This window comes from Cryptomeria japonica, unplaced genomic scaffold (assembly GCF_030272615.1).
Source record: "Cryptomeria japonica unplaced genomic scaffold, Sugi_1.0 HiC_scaffold_111, whole genome shotgun sequence".
Classification (NCBI taxonomy): Eukaryota; Viridiplantae; Streptophyta; class Pinopsida; order Cupressales; family Cupressaceae; genus Cryptomeria; species Cryptomeria japonica.
In genome coordinates, this window is record NW_026728933.1 from 146,698 (window position 1) to 149,781 (window position 3,084).

Consider the following 3,084-nt stretch of genomic DNA (forward strand, 5'->3'; position numbering starts at 1 on the left):
GTTTTTTTCACTATCTTTCAAAACGGAAATTTCAAAATCTCCTTTTTTTTTTGCCTTTTCTGGAAATTAGTGAAGGCAGCGCATCAAAGGTGCGCACCCGGGAGCGCTACGAAGTGTGCTCCAAGGTGCGGCGTGCACGTTGTCGGAGCCCGGTTTGCCCCGGGTGCGCACCTCGCCTGCACCTTGGCCGGGGTGGGCACCTTGGCTGGGTTTGCCCAGGGTGCGCTCCGAAGCGGGGTTACTGGAGCGCCCCCTCTTTTTTTGTCAGAGCGTTTGGTGGGGTTTCTCGCATTGGCTCTTCCCAGGCCCGGTTGTTGGGTGCGCTCCCACCCTGGCGCGCGCGAGGTTGGAAGTTGGGTTAATTGCCCGGGCGCGCACCTTCGCCAGGGTGGGCACCTTGGTGCGCACACCTTGGCTGGGCTGCGCACCAGGGCGGGCTCAAGATGGCACCAGCATTCCCTTTTTTTCACTATCTTTCAAAACGGAAATTTTAAAATCTCGTTTTTTTTTGCCTTTTATGGAAATTAGTGAAGGCATCGCATCAAAGGTGCGCACCTCGCTGCCCACCTTGGTGTGCTCCGAGGTGCCCACCACGGTGCGAACCCGGGAGCGCCCCGATGTGTGCTCCAAGGTGCGGCGTGCACGAAGTCGGACCCCGGTTTGCCCCGGGTGCGCACCTCGCGTGCACCTTGGTGCGCACACCTTGGCTGGGTTGCGCGCCCTGGTGGGCACCATGGTGCGCACCAAGGAGCGCTCCGAAGTGTGCTCCAAGGTGCGCCGTGCACGAAGTCGGAGCCCGGTTTGCCCCGGGTGCGCACCTCGCGTGCACCTTCGCCGCGGTGGGCACCATGGCGTGCACGAAGTCGGAGCCCGGTTTGCCCCGGGTGCGCACCTCGCGTGCACCTTCGCCGGGGTGGGCACCTTGGTGTGCAGACCTTGGCTGGGTTGCGCGCCCTGGTGGGCACCATGGTGCGCACCAAGGAGCGCTCCGAAGTGTGCTCCAAGGTGCGGCCTGCACGAAGTCGGAGTCCGGTTTGCCCCGGGTGCGCACCATGGCGTGCACGAAGTCGGAGCCCGGTTTGCCCCGGGTGCGCACCTCGCGTGCACCTTCGCCGGGGTGGGCACCTCGGCTGGTTTGCGCGCCCTGGTGCGCACCAAGGAGCGCTCCGAAGTGTGCTCCAAGGTGCGGCGTGCACGAAGTCGGAGCCCGGTTTGCCCCGGGTGCGCACCTCGCGTGCACCTTCGCCGCGGTGGGCACCTTGGCTGGGTTGGGCACCATTGAGCGCTCCGAAGTTTGCTCCAAGGTGCGCACCATGGCCCTCCAAGGTGCGCAGCATGGCGTGCACGAAGTCGGAGCCCGGTTTGCCCCGGGTGCGCACCTCGCGTGCACCTTCGCCAGGGTGGGCACCTCGGTGCGCACACCTTCTCAATGTTTTCTTGCCTTTTCTGGAAATTGGTGAAGGCAGCGCATCAAAGGTGCGCACCTCGGTGTGCTCCGAGGTGCGAACCCGAGAGCGCTTCGAGGTGCGCACGAAGTCAAAAGTCGGGTTAATTGCATTGTTTTCCCCGGGTGCGCTCCGAGGTGCGCAACATCGGTGCGCACCAAGGAGGGCTCCGAAGTGTGCTCCAAGGTGCGCACGATGGCGTGCACCTCTGGTGCGCACGATTCGGAGCTCGGTTTGCCCGGGGTGCGCACACCTTGGCTGGGTTGCGCACCTTTTGTGCGCTCCATGGTGCGTACGAAGTCGGAGCTCGGTTTGCCCCGGGTGCGCACCTTGATGCGCACGCCTTGGCTGGGCTGCGCACCTTGGTGGGCGCCTCCAAGGTGCGCACGAAGTCGAAGCTCGGTTTGCCGCGGGTGCGCACCTTGGTGGGCGCCATGGTGCACTCCGAGGTGCCCAAGATTGGTGCGCACCAAGGAGCGCTCCGAAGTGCGCTCCAAGGTGCGCAGGTGCGCGCGAAGTCGAAAGTTGGGTTAATTGTCCGGTTTGCCTCGGGTGCGCACCTTGCGTGCACCTTCGCCAGGGTGGGCGCCTTGGTGCGCACACCTTGGCTGGGCTGCGCACCCGGGCGCGCACACCTTGGCACCCGCGTTTCCTTCATTTTAAATTTTTTTTTTTTACAATCTCTCAAGTGGGAAATTCTATAATCTCAACTTTTTTTGCCTTTTCAGGAAACTTTTGAATGGAGCGCATCATTGGTGCGCTCCGAAGTGTGCTCCAAGGTGCGCACCTCTGGTGCGCTCCAAAGCTCTCTCCAGCTGCGTGCACCTGCCCCGGGCGCGCACCCGGCCCCGCCCAGCTTCGCTCACCTGTCCCGGGCGTCTGGTGCGGAACCTTAGAGTAAGAAACATCACCGTGCACCTTGGCCAACGTGCGCGACTCGACCGAGCGCGCACTGGCCGAGGTGCACACCGATTTCACCTGGGTGCGCGCGCAGCACCTCGGGCGCACCGGGGTGCGCGCACAACGCCCGGGTTGCACCGTGGCCTGTGTGCTCGGGGCGCCTCGGGTGCGCGCTCGGTGTCGCCCCGGCGCGCGCGGTAGTGCGGGCAACGCACCCCGGCCCGGCCCGGCCCCGACGAGAACGCAAACGGGCAAAAGGTTAATTCAAATAGCATTGCGACGCCCGGCGAAAAACTAAAAAAGGGTGCAACACCGGGACTTCCCGGGAGGTCACCCATCCCAGTACTACTCCGGCCCAAGCGCGCTTAACTGCGGAGTTCTGATGGGATCCGGTGCACTAACGCTGGTATGATCGCACCCGTTATGAGCTTGTCGCAGTGTGTACTTAGCAAACCGCGACCCACGTGCGAATCCACCCCGGCCACCCACCCCCGTCGAGGTGCACACCCTCCCTCGCGAAGTGCGCCCCGTTCGCCAAGTGTGAGCCCTGCCCGGGTGCGCGCACCTTGCTAGGGCATCGGGTGTGCACCCGGCCCGGCCTACGTGCGTGCACCTGGACGGGGCGTCGTGTGCGTGCAGTGTCCCGTCTGCAACGCGGTGCCCACACACCACCTCGGGCGCAACGACCTGCGCTCACATGTGGGCCGAGTGCACCTTGGTGCATGTTCGGGGCGCCTCG

General features: G+C 64.1%; 1 non-coding gene across 1 annotated transcript; it reads right to left on the reverse strand.

The window, feature by feature from the left end:
• Positions 1–2,646: 2,646 nt before the first annotated feature.
• Positions 2,647–2,765, reverse strand: LOC131865433 (5S ribosomal RNA). Its single transcript, XR_009364155.1, has one exon. It is a non-coding gene; the product is annotated as a 5S ribosomal RNA (ribosomal RNA).
• Positions 2,766–3,084: the final 319 nt, after the last annotated feature.